Raw genomic sequence first — 12,095 nt, 5'->3', positions numbered from 1 at the left:
AACCGGGTCCCTGGACAAATTATAAAGAACCAAGCCTTTTGTCACCTGGTGTGGATTGGATTTATTGAATATAAATAAATCGTATATTCATCAATATAATGTTGGATCCATTTTTTGGAGGCAGAACATAAATGATGACGTCTTACAATAGCTTTTCATACATCTTGATTACCGTCTATGGTGAGCTGTTTATTCCTGGTTCAATCAATTGTGTTTGAAACAAACACGTCTACTACGTATTACCTGGAAATGGATATTTGTATACACAGGCTGCTGACCACTATACTCGAGTTTGAAAACAATCGTATTACAACCGTCATCATGCAATCTGACCCAATCCAGTGGGTGACCGTATAGCATGTGTATATAGAAATATTTCCAGATTCAGAATTTGAAAAGAGCGGAAAATGATATATTGTTTATATGCATATCTCTATTAATTAAAATCAAAACTAATCAATTTATTGCACGTTAGGAGACAATTTGGTGATAATTATTTTGAGAACCGCACATTTTGGGAGTTATTCGGGATATTAAGGCTTTTCTTAATGATAGTAAGACTTGCTTCCATCAAAGTACTTCGTTTTTACAATTTGTTTTTGTCTTGTGTGGGTTCGTCCCACCTTTATTATCATACTTTGTTATAAATATTATATTTTTAAGCATATTTTTTCCTCTCATTTTTATGTTGCAACTTTAAAAGTAGTTACTGAATATATACATAAAATCATTTGCATTTGTTATTTACATTTTGTTTAAAATATATAAGATAAGTAACAAAATGGCAATAAATTACACATTTTTGGTGATCCTTTATGTTATTTGAATGTATGATTTTTAGAAAATACGAATGAATATTTTGTAAATTTATGATTAAAATATATGATCTTTTTTTGTGATTAAATGATGTAAATATGTATGTGAATATGTATAAATATAATGTATATATTATAACATTCACGCATGATCAACTCCCCTGAGCAAATCCGCCGGGTGTGGACATACTTATTTTACGCGTTTCATTGACTATATATGGATTTGATGTTTGAAGATTTGTCTATAAGAATAACAATGTTGTTTGATTTATAGAGAAACCAAATGCTTACGTATTACCTCAATGAATTGTCTACGAATACGATTTTTTTTTTATAATCAGTCTTTCATTTTAATATAAGTGACATTATGAATTTTAGGTGCAATCATCATCTTAGAGATGACCTTCATATCAAATATCACCTTCATGGCATTTTTAGTGCTAGGTTTAGCGGATTATTGTCATTTCCTATTGTGAAGCACTATAATATATTTATCCAGTGTGAAAAGAGTTTTACGTGTTAACGCGAGAGTGCCAAGAATGTGAGGTTTTAAGCAAACCTATTTTGTGACCATTATTGATGCTTTGAAATTAACAGCAAGTATAAAAAAATGTCAATTAAATGTCTGGTATAATCCCAATGGGTAATAAAAAGTAATATAATAAGGTAAAAGACGTGAACACTTGTCAGCGTGTGTATGCGTACTATATTATCGTAAATTTGTATAGACAGCTATTTAAGTTCACATGGACCGAGAGCTGAATTGGGATTAATACCTTCTATATTTAAGTTAATGTAGCATTGATGTTTCTACTTAAAAACTGAAACAATTGAGTATGTACTGTATTAGGCCTACTATTCGAAAAGGTTCAGGAATAACGACTAGGAAAACAATGGTAAGCTTATATAAAAGAGCAGCTTCACAATTCCCACAATTCATATGACCCCAGTGTCTTTGGCCACGGTACGGGTAAATATATCAACTTTGACTTGCGTCACACACAACCATGCAAACTTATAGGCAATGTTGAACCGACTTAGTCAGCGATTGGTCGGCCTGCAATTTGAGAGGTAAATGATGTTTCATAAATAAAATGTAAATCATAGTCCTTATTATAGCCACAAACCCCATTTGAAAAATGATAAAGTGAAGGCATTTTAACATAGAAGCAACCTACCATGGTTGTATGAAATATTTGACATGTTGAGGTTGAAACAAAATACCTCACTTGAAAAGAAATAAAAATCGCACGTGCAATGAAATTAGTAGTTAAAGCAACGTCTTACATTTTATTATATATCTATTAATGGACCTTAAACAGGTAGTATATAGAGTGACGATTCTGTATAGTATTGAAAGAAAGCAATAAAAGCTATTTTGATTAGTATCAATGAGCATGTCATCTTAACGAGTTCAAAATAATATATGAATGTATGGGCTTGGGACCGCTATCATAATACAACCCATCATTTATGAAAGGTTTAAACTTTCTGGAGCATTCGCTCAGTAAATAGTAAAATCATAGAATATCGCCTATTGAAGAGAACACTGCCTGCGCATAAATCAATTCTCAAAATCACTGTCATTTTTGCTGACTGTCTAATGCACGAACGGTATAATCAAAATATTGATTTGTATATTTTGTCTTCTATAGTTATATGATATAACATTATAAACAAATTATATATAATTTAGATAAAACAGTTATTTGAGGAACATGGGCTTAACATCGCATTGACGTGTACATTTCGACAAACACTTCCATTCTCAATAATAAAATAATACCTTTCCAGTTGATGGCCTGTCGGTTACAATTTTACATATATTTTAATGTTTTTTTATTGAAAACGTGTTACTGATGTGAAGACCACGAAGGCTTTACGCATCGTTTTCTTAATAAGTCAAAATGTAGTATGTTATCTGTGTAACTCAACAAATCCGCAGGCTGAATATAACATTCAAAACAACCATAACATTGAAAACAACCATACCATGTACTGTATCTCCACATTATGACATTATCTGTTACCAGTATAATAGGTGAATTTCATCATACAGTTGTGTCACATAATAATGTATCACATTTGGTGCCTGTATTATGCAAATTTTAGTGTATATATAATAGGCCTAGGCCTACTCCAAAAAATATTCATCCTAGCTGTTCCATGTGTACCGCGAAAGGTAGATTCGACAACATTACGACAGGCCTATACGATATTGTTCCATATTTATCTCTTATATTAGGAAGATATTATTAAGAATTTTAAAATAAAATTTCTGATTAATTTCATTGGTAGATTTTCAACCGTCCGCGGTACAAGTAATTTCCGGGCTGTTATCACTTTGCGACCTCCGGGTTTTTGCTGCCCTCTCTGATCTTGTATCGGACATTTCAATTGATCGTATAAGTTTACAAGTTCCCTATTAAAATCGTTAAAATCGTTATGTCTTTATGAAATAAAAATCCATACTAGGTACCATAAATCTCAAGTAGGAAATGCTTATTGCTTAACATAAGTTAACAAAATTGATGTGAATAAATCGTGACTCATTATACCTCTGCGATACTTTGTTGCATTACATTCATGTTATAATATTATTGAAATTTTTACAAACCTTAACACAGTAATGTTCTCATAGAGTCTTACAAGGACGAGTTTATCAAGTTCAATGAAAACACTACATTATTATTATTTTGATTACATTGGTTTCACTATAAATATAATTTAACAATCATGATTAATTAGAAAAAAAAAATGAATAACAAAGGTTGCCTAAGGCATAAAAATAATTAATCTTGATTGCAAACAACATCAGCTCTGAAATAAAAGAATATGAATTAAGCCACGTCAAGTCGTAGCTATAATTTCTCCTTATTGTTTAATTTCTTTAAGTAATATTAATAACTAAAACAAGAGGCCAACGAGTTATAATATGTCCCTGTGGAGTTTTAATAAATTCAAAGTCACGTCTAAAAAAATTAAGTGCTGGTAACAACTTCTGTTGGAAGATAATTTAAGCATGAAACATTCACGGAAGAGAATTATGCGGCAAGGTACCATGTGGACGGTGTGATAATGTAATTTAATAGGAGTTATTGATTTTTACTCTCTTGTATCGGTAACATCAGGAAGAACTGCAATTAACGTTTTATCACCTTAGCAGTTTGCAGTGAATCCCAATGCCTCGTGGCCTATGTCCTAAGACCGTTCCGATACAATTGGATTAAAGAGGCATTGTCTAATGAATTTAATTACGAATATGTTTATTCCAAAATAGGTTTTTGACATTATTAAATTAGTTTTGGATGGAGGAAGAAATTCTACGCGATGAAATGGCACGGGGTTTTAATTAACTAAATAAATAATACGTACCAATATGATGTCCTGATGATGGGCTGCACGAATCATGTCGGTTAAATACATTTCTTTCGAGGCAATTTTAAAGCCTACTTGATTTTCGTATCAAAATAAATCCCTATGAAGGAAACTAGGACCTAAATATATCCCAACAAACTTATGGAATATAAGCTTTCTTATTTTGTTATTAAAAAGACACCCGTATATAATATATGAATTATATACTGTCAAGAAATTAAAGTAATATATTGAGAAATCGAAGTGTTTTAAGCACGATCAAACGATCAAACGCATACTGTCTCTTTAAATTCAAGATGAAAAAAGTTTCAAAATGAAAGTATTCTGTTAGAACAATCTATACTGTGAAGCAACAATTTATAATAAAATACTTTCTTAATTATTGATCTTGGACCTCATCTATACATTATGTTCAATCACAGTTCAAATGTAGGTCTTTAACTGTAAATATTTTCTGAAAAAAATCTTTAAGGATATCCATTACGCGTGCGTATTAATGGTGAATGTAATAATTCATTGATACATTGAATACTGTGGATTATCAAGTAAATAAAATCAAGATGCAGCAGCTTTGCGAATCATCATTAGGTTCATGGCTATGTTTATACTTGATAGAGTTAATTGAAATGACCGACAAATGCTGCCGCGACCAATTACATTTGCGTCATCATCGCGTCGGTGATCAAACGCATCAGTGGCTAACGCGTTATACGATACTGTCGATATTGAAATGATACAATCAAAATTAATGTTTGACAGATTCTACATATTTTACAATGATTAAAACGATTACAATATGAAATATGCGAGATCCGTGTAAATAATATGGTTATTGTTAAATTTTAAAATAATGTTAAGATTAAGAATTTTGGACTACATATGTAAATGTTTTACCTAGTGGCCTATGTAATAATAATATTAATATAATATCTGCAGGGACCAGGTGTGCGATTGTTGTTGCTATTTTCCTGGGATGCTTTTTGTAATATTTTATACATAAATTGTCATTGTCATATTCAAGATGAAGTAAAAAGCATTTAACTAGTAAGAGTAGAACCATGACAAAACAAACACAAACATTCTGATATCTACAATGCCTGTACCGTACTATTAAATGCAAATCACCTAATTAGTTCTGAATTAACACAGTGTGATCTAAGCAATGCTATCTGAGATAGTTGTACTGAGTGACAACTTTTAAAACAAGAAACGTAATTGAAAAAAAAAAGAATTTAGAAAGAATAGTTTTGTTTGATGACTAAAACAGTGACAAGCTAGAAATACGGGATCCTTGATAGACTTGGATTTGTGGCCATTTAAGGTAGTTGCACATTGAGAAGAAGTTACACATTGAGGGACAAAATTATAATAATCAACACATGCTATCGACGATATACAAATAGTAGTTATTTAATATGATTGACGAGAGGATGAATAGACACGTAATAGACACGTAAATGATAGGAAATTGCTTTTTGAAGAACGTAAGGCATGCTATCTGTGAGGGAAAAAAGAAGAAAGTTGAGCTATTATTTTCTTTCGTTAATCCTTGTCTACACTATCAAACTGTATGTACCCTAATATAGACATGATGTTATATCACTACCATATTTAAGCAGCACTACCATATATGGGCACATCAGATTTTTTTTTACACATAAAGTTTGATAGTGTAGTAGACAAGGTTTTATATCGTTTATAAACACATGTATTGGTATCTTGGTTAATAATATATGTTGTTTAACTCCCGCTGAAATTAGTGAGGTTTATTGGTGGTCACCATACGTTTTGGTCTGGTCATGAGGGAGGCACTTTCACTAGTAAAAGTGACCGCTGAGTAAATAATTTGGCTTGTCTTACAAATCACAATATGAAGCACATGGACTACACTTTGCAGCTAAGCGCTCTCAATTTCCTGTCATTTTTTTAAAGAAGGTTAGGCCCTAAGGTTTTACAAAATATCAATCTAAAATAAATGTATCGTACTTTACAATGTTACCATATTTTTCACATTTGTTTTACAGTAACACTTTGATCGACACTGATCTGCAAATCCTTCCAGCTAAATTGAACATTTTGAGTCATGTGTCGCTCATTATTGGAAACTATTGAAAGCATCACCTCCCAACATACTGAATACGCATAGTATTATAGTGTTTGTAAACACATTTTAAATGAAAAAATGTAAACGAAACATTTTTTTGTATTTACATGTATTTTATATGAAAATCTCCTGAAACATCATGTTTTCAAGAATTAGGGCCTACTTTTCTCGAATTAATTTTACTGGTTCAAATATTTTCCCATGGAAAATTTAAGGAGGGGTGGAGGGGTGCGTAGTTTTTCCTTGGGGCTGATGTCAATGTATGCTTATTGAATCATCCGCGCCCTAATTGTCCTGCTCAAACTCGGTTCCTGGTCTAAATTTAATATCTGCAAAATTACTCAAACCAAATCACATTCAATTGCCTATTCTTTTGACTACTTTATCGTACGTCGTACGTAGATACCTGAAAATGTGTAAATACAATCCCAGTTTATAAATCCGGTTATAAGTCATTTATAGACCAGTTTTCGTCATTTGTGTACTATTTTAGAAAAGATACCGTACTAACGACCATATAGCTAACTTATAACTAGCTTTTGTAAGGCGCAAATATTGCGTAACTCAATTAACTTACACGCATAAATGTACGTTTTCAATGAATTTTATAGAACCTTCCCAAGCCTCTGAGAAAGACTGATTCTCTATAGATATGAATATTCAATGTTGTCAAATCCTCTTCACCAGGTGTTTTCGCATCGCTACGTGCACACCTTGCAAGTTAATTAGATTTAGTATGTATACAGTATACCGGTAGTAATTACTATGTACTATGGCAAACTCTCATACTTTTACTGCAAGGAAGGTTGAAACAGATTAAAACGCTTTGATATTTTAATATTAGAACGGAATGTGGTAATGAAATACTTTTATTTCAGATAAAAACAGTCCATGGAACAAACAAAGTAACAATTATACGTTTAAAAAGACAGCTCATTCCATTTCTTGTATTTTCGCGCCGCTCATTTAGGCAGTTATATTCAAGAGAACGGAGGCATTAGGAAACAGTTACCATACGGTAGCTTATAGTTTACTACGGCTTAAAAAACGGGTATTTGGAAACTGGGCATGCGCACACCCCCAAAACACGTCTGGGAAAGAGAGTCTACAAAAACGTTTTGCTGATAAATATTAGAGACTTTACGAAACACAATGGGGGAGGGAGTACGACGATAGATTACATGTAGACGGTATCGTGAGATGAGCGGAATTTTTGTAAGAAATAATTCTTGTTAAATTGACTTTAGAACAGAAAAAATACAAAAAAAGTCTATTAAATAATCTGTAGTCTGCTGTATATGATGGATCACCATAAAGCTAAAATGACACGACACGAATAGCACATGTGATATAATGTGACACTGTATTTGCATTGCCATGATACTGATCACATGTGGAGGTCCTATGTAGTGCAGCGCCTATGAATGATTATTTTAATTTTAGCAATGTTATTAATTTCAAATAAAAAAACAGCCTCTTGAAATGTGTTATCATTCGAAGTAATTATTATGTTTTTTAATAATAATAATACATGCCGTAGATACAATATTAATGTATTATAATAAATCAAATCAAACCATACTTCACTCAAAACGTCAAATAAGTTATTTAACTTTCCAATCGATTTTCTATTATTGACACCATTCTCATTATGTATGCTGGTGGTCTGCAGCTCTGGTGCACAGCGATGTTTTAATGTAATAATTCATTTTCACTGATAAATTGGCAAGCTAGTTGTTGAAAATAGATCAGTTTGATTTACTGGTTGTTTGATTGATTCTTTAGTGATTGAGACATTATTGATTTCGACACACTGACCGACATCAACTTGGTTGATTGAATTGACTCCAATTGAAGTTTAAATCGGATAAATTATATAAATAATCCAAATACTTTATATCTACTAATTACTAATTCTGGTTTTGGATTGTTGCGACGTAAGATTGCAAAGAGCTTCATGACATTTAGTCGATACGTCTACTTTAGGGAGGGTATAAAATGCGATGTTTTTTTCTTAACATTAGGATTTTATCTCATTTATTTGGCCATTCCGGGTCAAAATCTCCTTCAACTAATACAGAGGTTTAAGTTATCGTTGTATCATCTGTATTTGTCCAATTTTGACGATCCATTAGTTCCACATTAAAATCTCCATCTCTTTCTACTTGAAGGCTTTCTATATCATTGAACAATTTTGACCTCCTTTTAAATAATATGCAAGCGCATCAATATGTATGCTCATCGTGCAATGAAATCATCGACAGGAATTCGACATAGGCATCGCAATGTTTAATTCGTATGGCCTCTTCAGAGTTTAAACTCAATTTGGCTTAAGTGCACGTTAAAGAACCGTGTCTATGGTTTAACAACTTTTTTTCTATAATTATTCGGAAAACATAGTCAATGTTACTCCAGGATACGATATATAATCTCAATAAAGAACTATTAGTGTAGACGGCGAAAACATTGTTGTATTAGTCTCGAGTGAATGAATGGAAGTGAATAATAGTGGCATAAATGTAAAACAATGACGTGAAGATGAGGACCTTCGCCCTATTGTACTCTATTACATTACCGGCACCGCTTCAATTTAAGACTATTAGTAAAAAAATCACAAAACTGTGTTGTATACAACTAGTGAATTTAAAAATGCTCTGCTGTGAATTTGTTTTACAAGAAGAATAACATATCCATGTTTTAGAATTATTATTAGTATAATGTGAATGGTTTGTGAACATTTTGAATCGATAAAATGTTTATGTAGAATTTCTTGTATCTAGTGGGATATACTCATATAACAACTATGGTACTTTTAGCTAGACACTCGTGAGTAAAAGACCTCGCGTGTGTCACACGAATATTATACACGCGAGCCAAAAGAACATTTTTTAGGTCGTTCTAATGTGTTTAATCTAGGCCTATATAGTAGAATCCAACTATATGGGACACCTTCGGGACTCACTGAAATGTCTTCTGATTGGGGGTTCATACAGCTGCCCCGTATACATCCATACAAGAATCGTTGTCCCCATACGGTTGTCCCAAATGCAATTTTACTGTATATAAAGAATTATGAATATAAGTATACTGTATCAATTATAATTGTACCTATTATACATACTGACCATTATTAGTTATTATTATTAGTAGTTATTTAAGGTTTATAGTTATTTATTCCATTTGGTGTATCATAAAAAAATATTGAAGATGGTATAATCATGTACTGATAATTAGTATTATGATTCAGGATTTCGTATAAATGGTGTTATTATTCATATACTATTATCATTAGTTAGCCTTATGTTGTTATTTGGTTTATTAAAGAACAAGTTTGAAAGTACCTTCGGGTCAGTTTAAATTAAGAATAGCAAAGATATTTCACTTGCAATTTGAGATTTAATCAATGATACGTGCAATAACATGTAGTGCCATATATAGACTTATCACATTTCATGTTCAAATAATTATTATTTGAAAAGAGCAACGTTCATTCTGTTATAGTTATTGGGAACGTATTTATATTATACGACTTATAATTACTTTTAAATGTAATAATTCTAAAAGAAAAATGGAATTTTAACTTCGCTTCAATCAAATATAAGAAGTCATTAACATTTAATGTAATAACAGTACTCTAACATGAGTATACATTGTAAGAACTGGTCCAATGTTTCACCCTAACGAACTCAAACCGATTTAATAATTCATCAACTGCACATCAATTAAACTATGTATTCTTACAAACATTGTTCTTGTGCTAATACCCCTTTCAAATCGCTTTACAAACTCCCGAATTTACACAAATGGTGTACCATTGTATACAAGGAGAACTCACAAGTTACCCATCAGGACTGTTTTGTGCTATTTTTGTACTATGTCCACTTTTGATTGATGGCTTTAGAATGAAAGACTTTTTTTTAATACATGACAAAAGTTTTGCTAGTCGACTTGAAATTGGTAGGCGTTAGGTAAAGCTATATACATTTTTGATATAATATTTGGCAAAATGAACATAGGCCTAAATTTTTATTTGTTTTTTTTTATTGGTAGAGCTTATAGGATGTTGCTGTATGGTTTTGAGAAGACTTTTTTTGTTTAGGTGCTATCAACATTAGAATTAACTTTATTTTAAACGATTTTATTTCCATGGTCGTGTCATTCAACTAAGTAAACAAAGGTATAAATACATAACCAAATATCAAATCACCGAAAAACAATATCCATATAATTAAATAAAGCTGGTAGAATATTTTATTTTCATATATTTAACTAACCTACTGTGAATTAAGACACTGATACTTTTGACATCGAACCTGACGTTTGAAACTGCCAGGCTAAAGACGTCAATTAGGCCTATACTATATAGGCCTACAACAAAATTAAAACAAACAAATTGTTCAGGAACAGGTTCAGTCTCCTTATATAAGCAATAATTTGAAAAACCCAGATCATAATTGCTTAAAGAAAACAATGTGAAAATTTAATTTGAGTGTAACATTTTTGTAGACAAACTTTATTGCCAGATGTTTCATACTTGTCGTGCGCACTACGGATGCAACGCGAGGCGAAGTGTACGACTATGTAGGCCTTTTACGATTAAGTCACATATTTTGTATACAACTCAGTATAATCTGCTTTGTGGGTGGTAGTACGGCTTTTGACTCGTGATATTGCTAGGAGTTACTGGATTTTATTTCAACATATGAAAGTTTACGTAAAAGAAGGGCTTAATAACCATACATTGTTTCAGTTGCACTCGTTAAAGATTCGTACATTTTGTATTATTGGATTTTTCCATTATCGCCTTTTCTTCGGAGAGTTTCGATCTTCACGGCTAATTTCAACTCGTTATCCAATCCGAAGTCGAATTGACATTGGCTGTATAATCTAATAAAATACTAGGTTAAATCAAATTACCGAAGAACAACAAACACTTGGAAAATATATAGTTTCAGCTAATGACATCATAGATGATTATACTTAAGGCTATCAACATTTGACAGCAATGTGTCACTTTGTGTCTGTACCTAATTCTTTGATCTTTACAGCTACATTAGACTATCAAAAAGTATTGGTAAAAAACATGTATTACAATTACAGTTCCTCGCATGTTACACGCATTTCATTAGGGTCAGTGTGCATTGCCTTTCCTTTGAGGTATTGAACCGCAAGGGCCATACCCAAAATACTACGCGAGTTTATAGACCGCAGTAGGCATACTGTGTTCATGCTGGAATAAGTGAAATAAAATTGGACGTACATTCGCCAAGTAAAATTGTGGTCATTTTGATAGCCTACTCATTGTGTGTATGTGTAGGTGTGGATGCGTGCAATAGCAACAATCTGTCGAACGCAGAGGGAAATGAAGGTGTGGTATTTATGTCTAATTGGATCCAAGATGACAGATAAATGTTAAATTGTATAAAAACCTTCATTAATTCTGATACTGCAAATAGGCATATTACGTATACTATAGTAGGAAACATACTTAAACTTATATAAAATTAAGTGACTCTCTTAGTTAAATTAGTTTACGCAAGGCACATGATAACTTACTTTCCATGTTAAATGGTGATAATTGAATATTTGAAGTAGTCACGATAACATTATAAAACCAATAAATGTAGGAAGATATGGCAGTTAAAATGAAAATGAGCTGGTCCGAATCGCTTCAACAACTACTATCAAATAACTATTGTTATCCAAAACCAAATTCTTCATTAATATAATTATGCCCGCTAAAAAAGTTATAGAATCAGGGAAAGAAAGAGGGCGCTCTCTTTTTAAAAACTGGTTGC

The sequence above is a fragment of the Antedon mediterranea genome, chromosome 6 (assembly GCF_964355755.1).
Source record: "Antedon mediterranea chromosome 6, ecAntMedi1.1, whole genome shotgun sequence".
Classification (NCBI taxonomy): Eukaryota; Metazoa; Echinodermata; class Crinoidea; order Comatulida; family Antedonidae; genus Antedon; species Antedon mediterranea.
This window is presented reverse-complemented; position numbering follows the sequence as displayed.